This window comes from Urocampus carinirostris, chromosome 4 (assembly GCF_059441175.1).
Source record: "Urocampus carinirostris isolate Australia breed hairy pipefish chromosome 4, RoL_Ucar_1.0, whole genome shotgun sequence".
Lineage (NCBI taxonomy): Eukaryota > Metazoa > Chordata > Actinopteri > Syngnathiformes > Syngnathidae > Urocampus > Urocampus carinirostris.
Genome location: NC_142352.1, coordinates 41,084,919 through 41,101,910, shown reverse-complemented (window position 1 = coordinate 41,101,910; position 16,992 = coordinate 41,084,919). Strand labels below are relative to the sequence as shown.

Genomic DNA, 16,992 nt, shown 5'->3' with positions numbered 1-16,992 from the left:
ATCAGCCTGTGGCATTGCTGAGGTGTTATTGATGCCCAGGATGCTTCGATAGCGGCCTTCAGCTCATTTGCATTTGTAGGTCTGGTGTCTTTCATCTTCTTCTTAACTATACCCCACAAATTCTCGATGGGGTTCAGGTCAGGGGAATTAGCAGGCCAATCAAGGACAGCGATGCCATGGTCAGTGCACCAGTTACTGGTGGTTTTGGCACTGTGGACAGGTGCCAGATCATGCTGGAAAATGAAATCCTCATCTCCATAGAGCTTTTCAGCAGATGGAAGCATGTAGTGCTCTAAAATCTCTTGGTACACAGTTGCATTTACTCTGGACTTGATGAAACACAGTGGACCAACACCAGCAGCTGACATGGCTCCCCAAACCATTGCTGACTGTGAGAACTTCACACTGGATTTCAAGCAACTTGGACTTTGCTCCTCTCCAGCCTTTCTCCAGACTCTGGCGCCTTGACTTCCAAATGAAATGCAAAACTTGCTTTCGTCTGAAAAGAGGACTTTGGACCACTCTACAACTGTCCAGTGCTTCTTCTCCATAGCCCAAGTCAGACGCTTCTTCCGTTGTCTTGAGTTCAGAAGTGGCTTGACCATGGGAATACGGCTATTGAAGCCCATTTCCCGGACACGTCTGTGAACTGTGGCTTTTGATACCTGGACTCCAGCTTCAGCCCACTGTCTTTGAAGCTCCCCCAAATTCTGGAAGCGGCTCTTCTTCACAATTTTGTTAAGGCTGCGGTCATCTCTCTTGGTTGTGCAGCGTTTCCGGCCACATTTTTCCCTTCCAACAGACTTTTTGTGGATATGCTTTGAAACTGCACTCTGTGAACAGCCTGCTCTTTGAGAAATTTCTTTGTGTCTTACCCTCCTGATGGAGGGTATCAATGATGGTCCTCTGGACAGCAGTCAGATCAGCAGTCTTCCCCATACTTGTGATTTAGTTTACTGAACCAAGCTGAGTGTTTTCAAAAGTAACTCGTAAAAATACCGGACTGCAGATATCACAGGAAAACTGGACAGAACTCAGGAAACCCTCGCAAGGTGTTTCGAGTTAATTAGATGATTCAGGTGATTAGTTGAATAGCCTACTTGTATACTTTTTCATGATATTCTAATATTTTGAGATAGGATTTTTGAGTTTTCTTAAGCTGTAAGCCAAATTCAGCAATATTAAAATAATAAAAGGCTTGAAATAGTTCAGTTGATGTGTAATGAATCCAGAATGTATGACATTTTTGTTTTTTTAATTGCATTACAGAAAATAAAGAACTTTATCACAATATTCTAATTTTCTGAGACAGTCCTGTATATACTTCACTAGTGACATGCAATCAGGGAAGGCAACATCAAATGAAGAATACATTCAACGTATTTATTTATTGAGTCTTGAAGTTCTTCCTCGTCTAACTTGACAATATTTCAAATTACTTTTTCAAAATTGCTGATTTTTTACATTATTGAGACGCAATATTTTTATTGCACTATTATTATAACTTGGGCAAGTCTCTAAGCACTATGTTATAAATACAGTCATTGATGTTATTTATTATCTTTGAAGTCTATAGTACATGTTTACCCTGGAGTGTTTGAATGGCAATAAAGACTATTCTATTCTATTCTATTCTATTCTATTCGATTCGATTCTATTCTATTCTATTCTATTCTATTCTATTCTATTCTATTCTATTCTATTCTATTCTATTCTAAATACTGTATTATATATATTCTCAATGCAATTAGTATGTATGTTACATATTATTATGAGTGTCTGCAGATGTAGAGTGAGCAGACATGGGACCAAGTCACACATGTGCAAGTCTCAAGTAAGTCTCAAGTCTTCACCTTCAAGTCCCAAGTAAGTCCCAAGTATTTTTTTCTTGGGCAAGTCAAGTCACAAGTCAAGTCCCGAGTCTTAGATTGCCAAGTCCAAGTCAAGTCACAAGTCATAAAAACAGCGACTCGAGTCGACTCGAGTCCAAGTCACTAAGTCTCAAGTCCCCATGTCTGAGAGTGAGGCACGCAATTCTCTGTCCATAAGGCTGAGGGCAAAGTATTCTGATTTGCTGCAAACCTCAGCCCCAAACAACAGAATGAGCAGGGTAACAAAAAATAAAGCCATACAGTAATTCTTATCCGTTCGAAAAGAGCAGCGCATGGACTTTATTTATACAAAGGTGAGACAATAAAACATTGTTTATTCTATGCTACCATTTATATATTGTTTCGAGGTTTAGCAATCAAATAATGAGTAAGATGTTGATTAATTTATTCATAAATCTGACTGTGCCTCACCAGACACGAACCTTACCGCACAATGCTTTTATCTTGACAGGGCTGTTAACAATAATCTTCGTTGCGCTGTGCCATTTGTAAGAGTCCTTAATCATTAGGAGTGGGAATTTTTTTTGTTTTGTGCAGAAGGAAGCTCTCAAATAAGAGTTACAATGTGGTGCTGATCCAAATTGGTATTATTGGACTTGGCATAGCTGAGCCCGATTCTTGATTTAAATAAGGGAGCGGCTGGGAGTTATAATCCGAGCTAGCCTTTAGATTTTTCTACTAGTATGCCAAGTGTTCAGTGAGACATTGTCTACTGTGAAAGATAAAAATGTAGTAAAACTTTAAACATAGATTCAAAAAAAATAGTGAAATCCTAGATTACAGCTAAATCATTAACCAAAATGAATAAACTGCATTACCTCCTGAGCCACGATGACAACAAATGATAAGAAAAGCTTTACACTGTCAATTTAAGAAACATAATAAACTACTTAAAAAAGAAAAAAAATAGTGCCAGGAATTCGTTTTTTAACATTTTCAATGGAAGGTGTGCCCTTGAGATTTTTGATTGAAAGAAAGTACGCTTTGACTAAAAAAAATGGTTGAGAAAGAAACGCTGCTACAGAAAGATCAGCACATCAAAGTGGTCTTCAAAGTTTTATGAGTCATCCAACCCTACAAAAGTTTTATGCTCAACCAGTACCACCAATAAAATAATAATTCATAGAATCATATTATTTATGATCAAAATCTCTTTTCGTAAAATATTGACGAACGACAGTGGTTCTGAACTGGTGTGTTATTATACTGGTACAAGGATAAAAGTAAAACATTTTTAAACCATTTACTGTACTTTCCAGCAGTGCTTTAATAGCACACAGTTGAAAATCGAGAAGTCAAGTCTATTCGTATTTATTTCTATAGCCCTTAATCACAAGAAGGCCGTACAGACTATCTATCTATCTATCTATCTATCTATCTATCTATCTATCTATCTATCTATCTATCTATCTATCTATCTATCTATCTATCTATCTATCTATCTATCTATCTATCTATCTATCTATCTATCTATCTATCTATCTATCTATCTATCTATCTATCTATCTATCTATCTATCTATCTATCTATCTATCTATCTATCTATCTATCTATCTATCCATCTATCTATCTATCTATCTATCTATCTATCTATCTATCTATCTATCTATCTATCTATCTATCTATCTATCTATCTATCTATCTATCTATCTATCTATCTATCTATCTATCTATCTATCTATCTATCTATCTATCTGTCTGCCTGCCTGCCTGCCTGCCTGCCTGCCTGCCTGCCTGCCTACCTAGCCTGGTCATATCCATCGAGAGGGGTGACTGACAGCAAGACAAACACATACAAAAACAAAGAAAATAAAAAAAGGGAAAAAGTAGCAAAAAACACAGACAAAATGTTTTGGGACCATGGCCAGCCCAAACACCCAAACAAGTTAAGCACCTCAGCCCCCAAGTTGGCCATGCCTTCGTTCCTCCAGATAAAACGGGACACGAGAAAGCGGCCATGTCACTCGGGTCAAGGTGACACAACACACTTTTCTGTTCAACAGCAGAGCCCGACAGCTTTCACTGGTTTACCCCTACCGCATCATACGAATGCCCTGCCCATCCCTTAGAATGTGTCTAAACATCCCACTATCCTTTTACAACACCTCTCCACTCATTCCTATCACCAACAAGAGCTCTAGCTTCCACTATATTTAGACCACTTTCCTGCACTGCACTCATAACACCATCCATCCACGTAAATCGCGGTCTTCCTCTTCCATTTACTTCTGCTTTGTAGATCCTCTGAGTACTGTCTTATCCACACGCTTGCTCAGTTCCACTCCTACTCCAGTTCTGTCTCGCACAATTTCATTTCTCAATCTATCCAATCTTGTCACTCCTAACATATGCCTGAAACAACCGTACAGACTGCAGACTATTTATTACACAATCCCCTGATCTAAAACCTACATAAGGGCAAGGAAAACCTCAAAAACCTCAGCATGATTAAATCAGGAAACCTTAAGAAGGGGCCGCATGTGATTCAGATTCAGATTCAGATTCAGATCTACTTTATTGTCATTCTAGTACACGTGTATACAGAACGAAATGTCGATACATCTGACCCGCACAGTTTCCTTGAATATACAGATATAAGTAAAAGTTGTATTGTATTATGGCTACGTATAGTATTTTACCATAGTGCCGATAGTGCAAGAGGAGTAGCTAACCAGATGTGCAAAATGGGCGGTCAGGTTAACAAGTCAGGTAAACAATAACATTAACACTGTAACAATAACGCTGTAAGTACAATAGTGCAGAGAGCAAATGTGCAAGGAGTGGCAAGCTATAAAGAACTGCCAGTAGTGCAAAAAGTCAGATTAGCAGCCGTTTAGATTTAGGTTAACTATATGTTAGATTGACCATTTAACAGTCTAATGGCCAGGGGGACTAGACTACTGCGGAACCTGGTGGTCCTGCACCACACACTGCAGTACCTCTTCCCAGAGGCTAGCAGAGTGAACAGTCCATGATGGGGGTGAGAGGGGTCCCCGATAATGTTCTTAGCATGGGATAGGCAGCGCTTCTGGCCAATGTCCTGAATGGAGGGAAGTGTAGTCCCGATTATTTTCACTGCTGTCCTCGTTACCCTCCTCACACTACCCCAGTCGGTAGCGCTGCAGCCTCCACACCACACAGAGATACAGCTGGTCAGGATACTCTCTATGGTGCCCCTGTAGAATGCGATGTAATCTCTCTTCCAGATGACCAGGCTGCAATAGATGTTGCAACGGCATCAACAAACAATACACAGACATCGTCAACATAAAATGTCAGTCATTCATGGGCTATAAAATATACGTGTGTTTTAAGCCTAGCTTTAGAATGCTCTCGATCCTGCTGAAGCGAAGGTTCCAAGCAGGAAAATAGGGCGAAATTAAATCTGAAAGATATAAGGCGGCAAGTTCATGCATAATTTTGTATAATATCAACAGAACCTTCCAATTTCATCTTAAACTGACAGTGACTAAGTGCAGGTCAGCAAATATCGGGAAAACGTGACCAAACTGTCTTGTCTTGGTTAAAATCCAAACTGCAGCACTTTGTACTAGCTGCAGGCTCTTGATGCTAGACTTTGGAATACTTTGGAGCAATAATTAACATTTCACTCTTTTCAGGGTTGAGGCGGAATAAGTTAAGTGACATCCATCATTTTATCTCAATGAGGCAGGGCTCCGAATTTCCATAATTTAGAGAGTCAGATTCCTCCATTGGAAGATAGAGTTGAGTGTCATCTGCAAAGCAATGGAAACTGATATACTTGCGAATAATATCACCTAACGGAAGCATATAAATGCTGAAAGGAAAGGGACCGAGTACTGAGCCCTGCAGAACGCCAAAGGTAACACTGAAGGGCTCAGAGGTAATATCTCCCTATCTAACACAATGCATCCTATCTGAGGGATAGGATCTGAACCATGAGAGGACATTTCTGAAAGACCAATTGATTTGTTTAGCCGATCTACAAAGATATTATGGTCCACTGTGTCAAAGGATGCAGTGTAGCGTTTTTATATTTTGCAATCGTATCCTTCTCCGAGTCTTATTGTCACGGTTTTCCACTTTTCCTTCCCCTTTTGTCTAATCTCCTTGGGAACCATTTTCACAGAAAGAAAAGAAAGAAAACAAACAAAATCACAATAAAATGATAAATGGTCCCTTTTAAAGACTGCGACGTGTGACCCAACAGGAAGAAAAGATCAATCAAGACATGATCCCCATCTACTGTAGTGTAATTGACCCTCTGTTGTTTTTTCTGTTTAGTATTATTTTGCCAAGGCAAAGGCCGGCGCCCTGCTAGAAACGGGTCCACGATCCACTTAAGTGGATCCAGTTCAGAAACGCTGATTCAAAGCATTTCAGTTAAGGGGCCGGTCACACAGACATTTGCGGCTGAATCACGCCCAGAAATTTCTGCCTTTGAGTCGGACGCTATTGGACGCACTGAGTTGCACTGAGTTCGCCATTAAGACGAGATACAGCGGTGCTTAACACGAGGTCAGAAATACGCGCGCGGGTGGCAGCGCGAAGAAGTTTTGCGCTGCACAATTCTTCAGAGCGCGGGTACACAGCCTTTCACGAGCGGATTAAGGCTGAACCACGGCCAGAAATTTCTGGCCGTGGTTCAGCAGATGCCGTTGGGCGCTGTTGGACGTTTTGAGACCGCCATATAGACGAGATAGAGCAGTGCTTTACTCGCCGTCGGAAATTTTCACGTGGTTGGCCGCGTTCAAAACTTTTGAGCTGCTCAAAAGTTTGAGCACGTGTTAAACCGCGTGCCGAACACGTGGTCAACACGAGGTAATGACGCAGAAATGACGCGGAACGACGTGCTCTGGCCGCGGCCAGGGCGTGGTTACACATGGGTAGGACGGGAAATTTCAGCGGGTAATCGTGGGTGGAGCATGGTAATTGCGTGTTCTGCGCCTGTATCGCGGTGTTATTACGTGAAATTAGCGTGTTACGCGTGTGACAGTCAAACGCCTTTATCCGTGTATATACAGCGCGATTTGCCGAGCACACTCAGTTGTGCTCGAGACGTCAAGGGGGTGAACATGGATCCCCGTCAGCGTAGTGACCTCGTCTTAATCCATTTTTATTTCTTGACATTTCTTTTCAAGATAATAAAATAAAAATGATGCCATAGCTTGAAATCTTGATCTTCACTGGACTGTGTCTTGAGCGGTTATGATTTCTACAGCCCGGTGTTACCCGAGAAATGCATCCCTGTCGAGATTCGCATCCCCACTTTTACCTCGTTTTATCTCACTTTTAGGGAATGTAATGGCGTGGGGTGTTGCGTAGGAGTCGGATTTGGGCTTAACACCGGCTCGGGAGCTTTTATACCCGTGGTCCACACGAGAAAATGACGCAGAAATGACGCGATGAGGAAGCGGAACAGTCGCCGGCGTGTTTTGCGGGCATACCACCGATAAACAGCGGGTTGGACAATTTTGCGCATTTTCCATCGCGGGCAACCACTGGCAAAAAAAACCCGCAAAATTTTAGCCGTGATTCATCCGCAAATGTCTGTGTGACCGGCCCCTAAGCGGGGATGGACCCCTTAAATGAGAATGAAATGACTTTTGCTTAATTTTGACTAGATACCCAAAGTCAATAAAAATAATGAAAAAGAAATGAACAAATCAAATTTAACCCGAGTGAATGTCAGTGCTTCCCTTACGAGGTCCAGAGGCCCAGAAGCGGCTCGTGTTTGCATCTCTGGCACTTTTACAACCAAAATGTGATGAATTGTTTACTGTGTGGAAAGTAGATTTACTGCGGCAGCCTCAGCACCAGCAGCTCGGCTTCATACGGGTTACAGCCGGGTCAATATTGCCGTAAAGTGCCTTTGGTGTTCTCATCAGAATCACTCAGTCATCGTGAAAATGTAACAAGAGTCATAAAAGAGCAGGTCATGGAAGGTGACACCTCAGCGTACATGGTGTGTCTCTTAAAGGGACAGTGTGTGGTCTTTAGTGCCCTAAGAGTGGTCAAAAACACCTAGTTTATTAAAGATCAAAATAGTTTCATATTGGATAATAAGCAAAAATACATAAACTATCGTAGAAACGTGCATTTTTTGAGAAAGTTGTAGAATGACAAATTTGTGTCTTTTTGACGAGGCTCACCTGACATTAGCCATTGGAGCTGACATTAGCCATTTTGCTGATTCTTTTTTTCTTTTATCTTCTTTTCTTCTCCTTTCTTCCCTTTCCTTTATTTTTATCTTCTTTTTTTCTCTCTGTAGTCTGATTGGATTTTTTTCACATCTCATTTTCTTTTTTTCATTCTTTTTTGTTTCCACTTTTGTAAAATATTTTCTTTCTTTTTTGGTTATCAAAGGCTGGGCATAAAACAAGAAAAATGGTAATTTTGAGTTTTTTTAGCACTCGAGTTTTTTCAGTTGCACGATGTCAAGTAACATCTGGTGGTCTTATATAACACACTGTCCCTTTAAATGTACTTTTCATTTTGCAATTTTCCTTAAATTTTACTCAGATGTAGTCCATATTGGTTGTCATTGATTCAATGGCCACTAAAGGGCACTGTCCGAACCCGAACAGACGGTAGACCCAAACGCTCAACGTTTTCACAATAAGCTTTATTTACGGGAGCGGGGTAGTTATGGTTGCGCTGAATGTGGCCAAATAGCTGATTAGAGAATGAATGCACAAGTAATGTTAAACAGTGAAAGTGAAAGATACATGATCAAAAAAATCTCATCCAGCCAGCCCAAACTCCACTTTGACATGAGACAGCCCTTCAGGAAATCTTCCGTTCTTCCTTATTAGTCACTCCGGCGTTGGTTTCCACTCTGTAAAAGAAATACTATTATCTGGACCTATTCATTTTTTAATGAAAATGACATCGGTATGAACATTTTTTTAGCACTAGGAGGCACTAAATATTACACACTGTACCTTTAAAGAAAACCATTGATCTATATCGTCGACCATCCTGCTGCTACATGTGCCCAAAAACAGAAAAGAGGCCGTTAAAAAAAATAGAAGTACTCTGGTGCATTTTGGTCACTTTGTGTCTCCGTAATTGGTACTCTTACTTGTGCTTTTTAGCACTCATTCTTAGTTGCACTGCATCTTAAAGCGTCATCCAGCCGTCAAAAACAGTAATACACACTGTTTATTTAAGGAGTAAAAGTGGGAATTATTTGTTAATCCAGAGGCTCTTATGTCATTTTTTGACAAAGTTGAGTTTATTTTAAAAATATTATCGATTTATACTGTGACATGATCTTTTTGTTTGTTAGGAAATTGGAAGATTTGTTTACTCTAGACTGCGGTATAACTTTCTTTGAATGTGTTTTATTTTACCATGTGTTTCCTATTATTTAAAAAACCACACACTCAAATGCTGTAAACGGGATGTAAATATGCTTAGCAAGTAGATACATAATCGTAGAATTACGATCGTGTGGGTTATGGCTTTCTAGTTCTTTGGGTATAACTTGGCTCCAAACAGACTGTTTATGATGCCGCTCTCGAGTGATGACTGCTTGCGTTCCTGAAATACAGACGCACAGCTAAGTGAAATCTTAATTCATATTTTATTCCCATCTTAGAGATATTATTTATTGAGGTAGCGAATCAGCACGCAATGGCGTATCAATTGTAGTTAGCCGTTAGTCTTTTATAGCTTCAACCATTTATGGTCCTATAAAATGACCTCCTGAGACAAAGAAAGTTGTTGGATAGTGTAAATTTAGAAGACAAATTAAAAAAAAAAATCTAAGTGAGATCGCAAAAGCAAATTTGCACATTGTTATGGTCATCTAATAAAGGGTTTGTAATTTAAAAGAAACTCTAAAGAAGATTAACTGGAGAAAATTGAACGCATTAAAACGCAGGTATTTTGGAAAATTGAAAGCTTAATGATACTTTAAAGCAGGGGTATCCCGTGGGATGATAGTTTCAGGCCCCGACATTTAATGTAAATGTAAAATGATAATTGTGGATTATTTATTTACGGTTCGTGGATCCCTTAACCGGCAGGGTCGTCGGGGCACTACGTCCTGTGGTGTATCTTGGGCGAGTACAGCCTGGCGGCTCCCATCCCTCTCCAGGCCGTTTTTGGGGGTAGGGGTCTGCTCCTCCGCATAAAACAGATAGAACTGATTTCCGTGGTTACCAGTAGCAGGAGAAGCTTCCTGATCCGACTCAGATACAGCACCTTCATCATCTGGCCACTGTTGTCTTTCGGTGTAAACTGTAAAGCTTCAGTCTACATTTCAGAGATTACCGTACCTCAGCATTGACAATGGGTGGGTAGGTGGATCCTTTGACCACTAAGGTCGGAGGGCACCATTTCCTGTGGTGTGTCTTGGGCGAGTACAGCCGGGTGGCACCCATCCCTCTCCAGACAAACAAAGGCTTTCACCCTGTCTCAAATCCGAAAATCTTTCGAGTGAGGCAAATATGCTAACCACTGTACTACGGAAACGCCATGTGAAAATACTGCATGATTTTTTTATTTTTTTGTATCTTATTTTTTAGAGCAAAAAAAAAGAAGATATTTGGTAACATTGGAATGTGTTTCTATGATTTTGGCAATTCTTGCCCTGACCTTAGCTCCAACTCCCCCAACTCACAAGGAAGAATACCAACCACGGAGACTCAACGTGATCTATTTTTATTTAGAATTTTCTGATCAGCCTATCGGGAGGCATTTGGTTTTAGGGTACCCATAAAAGCAAAATGGAGGACAATTTCCTCTAAGTGAGGCTCATGTTATGTACATTAAATGCAAATTTCTCCAACCAAAGTATTCTAGAAAATGCACGTTTGTGGCTGGAAAGGGAGATCCAGGCCATGGAGATGCGATGCTGTAGGAAACATATAGGCATCAGCTACAAGATCATTTTCCAGATAGGAAGAACTGGGCCGACAACATCGAGGATGAACTGGTGCCAAATTTGTCACAACCCAAACAGGTCAGAGAGCGTTCAAGAGTTGCGTCCTCCACGACCCAGGCGGTTAAGGGATCCATGAACCGTGGAGTATTTTTGCTTATTACTAAAATCAATATCGTTTTTCTAAATTAACCATGTTTTTTTATCACAGGGAGGCGCTGAATAATGAAAACTGTCCCTTTAATGATACAGAGACACCTCGCTACTTCACACTTCAGTTATCGCTGGTTCACTGCTTTGAGGATTTTCATCGTGCATTATGTTTTGCTTTCTGATAGACTAATCATAGGAAGGTGCTTTCTATTGGTGACAAATTGGACCTCTCCACTTGCTAAACCTGCTCAGGAGCCACATACAGGTATTTTGCGCTCCTAAGTGGCTCCCTGGCCTTTCTTCAAAATAGTTTAATTTCTGTTTTATCTAACCAGAAGGTAAATGCAGTTTTCCATTAAGGACACATTAAGGCAGCAAGGTATCATGTAAAGCAGGGGTCGGGAACCTTTTTGACTCAAAGAGCCATAAAAGCAAAACATATTAATTTTATTTTGGGAAAGAGCCACACCATATATTATGAGACAAATTTACTAAATTGCTAAACCGGCGCCCCAGACAAAAGCTTAGTCTTCAGCACATTTATTTTTGATGATTTGATAAAAATGATGAAAAGAGAATAATGCCAGAGCCCCTGTCCCAAATTCAACAAACAGACCACTTTAAACTTGTCTCTTTCTTGCAATTACTCAAGATCGGTTAACCTCCTTTTGACCCTTTTTTTCATACATATTGGTTTCAAAACCAGATGCAAGCATTTATTTTGTAAAAACGTCACAACATTCTGAGAGTAGGGAGCCTTATGTGCTTACCTTTGGCGAGAGATGGGAGGGAATGCTTGTACTTTTTGCATAGCTCCACCCATCCCTCCCACTCACCCAATCAAATGACTAAGTTCTCTTCCGGTGTTTTGGCGTATTTACAGTTCTGTGGATTCATCATAAAGTATCTGAACACTGAACACAGATTATATAGTGAACTTTTAAATAAAGGATTCTTTAGCGTTGTACAGCCAAAACGAGTTTTTTTCCCCCTTTTTTGTGTGACACCTTGACTGTAAATTGTAGTGAAAAACGTGCCCTATATATACTGCGAAGTGTTACTTTCAAACTTAGCTATGGTTTGGCTTTACGTGTACCTGAATAGGATAGTCAACTCCAGTTTGGAACAAGATGGAGAAATTTTGCATGCAATCAAATTGGTCTCTGAGCCACAGATACTCATAGAAAGAGCCATATATGGCCCGCGAGCCATAGGTTCCCGACCCCTGATGTAAAGTGAAGTAGATCGGGTCCTTAATTCATAAATTTGTGCAATAAGACAACAAAATTATTTTTAAACTTTAATGTGACAGTACATAACTGATTTGTTCAATGAAACGTTTATGAAGAAAAGTACTCTCATTTGTTAAATAAACACTTGAATCTGTAGATTGGGTTTGTTCAAAAGATTTTTCGTTTATATATTTTCACATTTCGCGAGGGGTATGCCTCCCATTAACTCCGATAACCGAAGGATTACTGTGGGTATTTATACACACACACATATATATATATATATATATATATATATTTATATATATATACAAAAGTTCTTCAGTATATTATAAGAGATGAATAAAAGTCCATAAAAGTGATCTTAATTTATGAAACCTCCCCCAAGTGCTTTCACTGGCATCGGTGCATCAGCATCTGGAAGCAACCCAATGTAATCACACTCCAGTCCATTCGAATGATAGATTCCGACACTGCCGTCTACGATTCAGCCATTAACAGCCTGGAGACAAAACATTTGTTGGAGGACATACAATGCTTGCGCTTGGTGAAAGGGAACAGGTGTCCTTCTCCAACCATACAGCAAGCTGCTCCAGTGCTGTCTTTAAAATCAACCTCTGAGCCTCTAACTTGGCCCATCGGCCTTGGGACAGAGCTTCTGCTGCCAGCACTCTTCCAGGACTTTTCTCTTGCTCAGCTGCTCCATCCTGCAACAGGGGTTTACAATGACAGTAATCCTTTGTTTGTTCTTACGTTCCAAATAAGTCATGCAATATTCAACCACACACCAGTCTACCACAGTCGCACACCCAGTCCTACCCAATCCTCCCCAAGCCCTCTGCAACTTGCTCCATGAAAGCTTTTGCTGTGTGTTGTCTGCTGCAGAAAACAATGCATTGCACGATGAAAATCCACGAAATATTGAAAACCGCAAAAAGTAAACTGTGATACAGCGAGGGTAATCTGTAACTAGAAAATGAAAAACTGAGGGGACAACGTGAGGCAATGTTTCTCAAAAAGTGTTAGTATGGTGCAGGACCTCGTCCGGTGTGCAATTTTATTTGATGGATAACAACACATTGATAATTATTTGCAAAAGTGGTGTGCTATTGTTTCTGTGTGATCTTCCAGTGTCCAAAATGAGTAACCTTAATATTCCTCAGTATCTAGTAGGTGACAACATATCGTTATTTTTTTCATTTATCATTTAATCATCATTTTAATAATTTTGGTAACTCATTTTTTAAAAGGGAATTTGCGTATAATTTAAAAACTTAGAGTGATGAAAAAAGAGCATTCATTCAAAATTATTGATTTAAATAATAAGCACCAATAAAAGAGATCTTATATAAACTTACATTTTTCTAAAAACTCGAAGGTCAAGAAATATGGATTTATTTCACATAACACGATGCTCACCTACAGAGAACTGACATGCTAGGAGTACCTCAAAAAATAAAAACCTTGCGAAAGGCCGGGGGAAAAAAATGAGATAAGAAATGATGTGGTTTGGTCACTTTGAGTCTCCATAGTTTGTTTTCTTCATTGGGCTCTGTAGCCCTCGTTTTCGGTTACACCAGGGGTCACAAACCTTTTTGAAACAGAGCTACTTTTTATTAATGACTGGCTCAGAGGGCTACCATTTTGTTATACCTTTCTAAAATAAAGATTTATTTTATTACACTGAAAACATTACGTCGGTTATAAATTAAATTCACTAGATAATCACAGTGACCCACCAGAACTTGTCAGCGGGCTATCCAGGTGTTCTCAGGAGGCAACCTGTTAGGTTCCTGTGCACCAACCCACGTCAGAGGGCGCCAGGGGACTGACTGCCTGATTAAACTGTAGTATGTAAGGACAGCATTGACTGACTTTCAGCGTCGGATCATTGCAACTGCCCATTCCATGCCGCCTCTACAATGCTTGACGCCTGATTTGTGCCCAGTGCGCCTTTTGTATTTTTCCAGCCGTAAGTACTATTTTCTTTGTTTGTTACCTCCTTTCACCTATGTGGAGCACCTTCTGTTATCCCCTTCACCCTTTAATTACCATAGACGGAATTCCCATCTCTTCAACTAAACTCCGGTCAAAGACGCTACCGCCGTTTTTTCATATTTGCTCAATAAATTCTTTGACATACAACGTATTCTTTAAAGTAACATGCCCAACACAGTTCATGAGCTTGTTGAATGTCATCAAATAATGAGCGCTTCATTAAGACCTATTTGATGTTATGTGCATCATAGCTGCTAATCATTTTTTATGATGCTTCTTTTAAATCACAAATCTTGTCGGTGCGCAGAGCATTTACATTTTCTTTCATCTGCTCAGGTTGCCAAACTGAAAAGTAACCAAAAATAAGGTAAAAACAGAAGCGTCGCTGGAATACTATCTGCTTGATCTACAGTAGATGATTGGGTTGAATTATTTAGTTCCTATCCTCAATTGTGTTGCTGGGAACAGATGGTATAATACCAACTATGTGGTTTAAGTTCAACATCAATTTGGAGAAAACATGGATATGAAGCAAAGGGAGAAAAATATCAGTAATACTTTATAAAATGATATTTTTAGCATTTTCGATCAGTGGGCTGGATTAAGAATCGTCTGTATATGGCCCCAAGGTCATAGTCTGTCAATCACTGCCCTAAATTTAAAAAATAACACCCTTCATCTACGGTCTCATTCAAATTTCGCACAGCTAAATAGTTTTTCTTCTACGGAGTTTGGTTATCATCAGTTTTGCAGGACATGCGACATCCCCCTCTGAATGTTATCCCGTGGCGTCCTGGAAGTCATTCATTGCCTATTGGAAAACAATTTCCAGAACTAGCAGCTACACTGCTGTAATAAAAGACTATGCACTTGTCGATATTATTTATTGATGAGTGCGATCAATAACAAAGGCTTTTTATCTTGCTGTCGCTTCAAAAGACCCACGAGAGCGTTCAAGACGTGAAGCTCTGCCATTGTTGCGGAGTTCTCCGATATCATTACGGTGGAACCTGTGGTAATGCCTTTCTACTAGGATACTCAAATACACCCCCCTTCCTGTCCTGCCAGATACAGACTGGATGCCAAAAAGAAGGGCTCAGACCCTTGAAATTAGTATCAACTATCAATGTGAGCTACATACAAGATGTCAACGGAGAAAGAACTATGCCCCTTGTTTATTGGAGTACCATTGGCCCCTGATGGACAGACCTATCCCTGTGTCTGTATGGCCCCTGAAGGACCAAACTGCTGCCTCGTGTCTCTATGGCCTCTGATGGACAGAACTACACCCGTCTCTCTATTCCCGCTAATGGACAGCTTAAAAAATACATACCAGTCGTCCACATGTGCTCATCTGAATGGAGAGATCCTGGTTCTTATCAAGAAAATGACATACCTACATATATTTCCTTATTAGTACTAAAGATACATATCTCCAAAGTGTTAGCATGTAATTAAAAGAATGGTGATTTGTGGCGTGGTGATATGATTTATGATTTATGCCTACATCGTCGTAATCCCGATAGCTGTCTGACAGCCTCTCAGCATCGCTATTTATCGTAGTGCTCATTATTTCATAAGACTTTGTCAATTTTTCCAGCCGTAAGTACTTTTTTCTTTGTTTGTTACCTCCTTCCCCCTTGTGGAGCACCTTCTGTTATCCCCTTCATTGCCTATTAGTATCTATCTATCTATCTATCTATCTATCTATCTATCTATCTATCTATCTATCTATCTATCTATCTATCTATCTATCTATCTATCTAATGTGTGGTGCAGTGTACATGTGTTAGTCTTTGCAGCTAACATCGGAGGGCTCATGGCTCACACGCCAGTGGCCACCTGCATGGACAAAATCACTTATGGTACCAAAGAAAGGAACCCTCAAACTATGCTCCAAATACAGAACCATCAGTCTCATCAGCCATGCAAGTAAAATATTATGCTAAAGGTTCTGCTAAACCGACAGAAACCACAGGCTAGAAACATCTTAGCTGAAGCACTGGCAAGTTTCGGGGAAGGAAGGAGCACCACAGAACAGATTTTTAATCTGCACATCTTATAGAAGACATTTCAACGACAGCAGAGAAACCTCTATTACGTTTCTGTGGGTTTCACAGATTGTATGTTAAACCACTTTATAAGGAAACTAGTTCAGAGCTCTAAGCCAATGCCAACAGTGGGGTACTGATAAATGGTAGCATTGGAGCGGGGTTCCAAACTACAATCGTTGTGAAAAAAGGCTGCAGTGTCTCTCCAACCTTATTCAACATCTTTCCGCATAAGGATTATGTCCGAAGCTCTGGAGCCAAATGATGATATTGCCGGATTGACAGGAGCAGAACAGAAATTCAGAGATCAGGTCAATCGTCTGGACAGAGCATCACCCCAGTATGGGATGGATATCAGCACAGAAAAACAAAAGTAATGACCAAAAACCTCCATGGTTTTACCATAAACATCACCATCAATCACAAAGAGCTTGAACCAAATTTAAATATCGTGGACCTGTCATATCTGTAGAGGGGTCAGGACCAGAAATTATTGCCAGGATAGCTCAAATCACAGCCACATTGCCAGACATAAACCCATCTGGAGGGACAAGGACATAGCAGTGAAATAAAAAATCAGACTCAATTACTGGTTACTTTCATCGTCCTCTATGCGATACATGCACTCTCACAGCAAAGCAGGAAAGGAGAATTCTGGCCATTGTTAGGGAAAAAACTATATTACAAATGTAGCTTTTACCAAATTGTTCGAATTAGTCATCTGACTCCATTAATGTATTTTTGCTTAGCATTCAAATTAAATTTAATGAAGTTTACATTAAAAGACGCTAAAT

General features: G+C 40.1%; 1 pseudogene; it reads right to left on the bottom strand.

The window, feature by feature from the left end:
- Positions 1-16,992, bottom strand: part of LOC148367587 (tyrosine-protein kinase Fes/Fps-like) — a 44,970-nt pseudogene that overhangs the window by 18,678 nt on the left and 9,300 nt on the right.